The 735-nt window shown below is 51.3% G+C and overlaps 1 non-coding gene across 1 annotated transcript; it reads right to left on the bottom strand.

Annotated features, from left to right (window-relative positions):
• Positions 1-350: 350 nt before the first annotated feature.
• On the bottom strand, positions 351-423 carry TRNAR-CCG. Its single transcript has one exon. It is a non-coding gene; the product is annotated as a tRNA-Arg (tRNA).
• Between the last annotated feature and the right edge of the window lie 312 nt (positions 424-735).

Consider the following 735-nt stretch of genomic DNA (forward strand, 5'->3'; position numbering starts at 1 on the left):
GGAAGGTCTCTGCTGCGGCCAGCGGGTCGGGGCCTCGTTCCCCCAGTGACCCGTCTCCACCACACGCACATCTTCCTCGGTGACATGTGTATTCCAGCCTTTGACCATTTCCAAATCGGGTTGTCATTTCAACGTGAGTTGGTTTCTTCAGCCATCCCAGACTCGAGAGTTTCCTGTGGACCACTCGAATGCCCATGCCCAGTCTGCATCATCCCTTGACTTCCTTTCGATGGGCAGGTTTTAACTGATGTAGCTCAGTGTATCAAAATGTTTAAAAATATTTATTTATTTGGCTGTGCCGGGTCTTAGCTACAACACGCAGACACTTAGTTGGGGCATGTGGGATCAAGTTCCCTGACCAGGGATTGAACCTGGGTCCCCCGCACCGGGGACATGGAGTCCTAGCCACTGGACCACCAGGGAAGTCCCTCGCTGTATCAGTTTTTCATGTTATGTTATGTTTTTGTGTTTTCTTTGAGAAATATTTGCCCACTTCAGAGTTGCCTAGATACTCACCCAGAACTTCTACAGACAGTCACAGTTTTCGTTTCTATGCGGGGGTCTCTGCTTCATTTCTGAGGTGGTGCTAGTGGTAAGCAACCCACCTGCCAATGCAGGAGACCTAAGAGATGTGGGTTCCATCCCTGGGTCAGGAAGATCCCTTGGAGGAGGGCATGGCAACCCACTCCAGTATGCTTGCCTGGAGAATCCCACGGACAGAGGAGCCTGGTACAG

This window comes from Cervus canadensis, chromosome 32, assembly GCF_019320065.1.
Source record: "Cervus canadensis isolate Bull #8, Minnesota chromosome 32, ASM1932006v1, whole genome shotgun sequence".
In the NCBI taxonomy this organism is placed as follows: domain Eukaryota; kingdom Metazoa; phylum Chordata; class Mammalia; order Artiodactyla; family Cervidae; genus Cervus; species Cervus canadensis.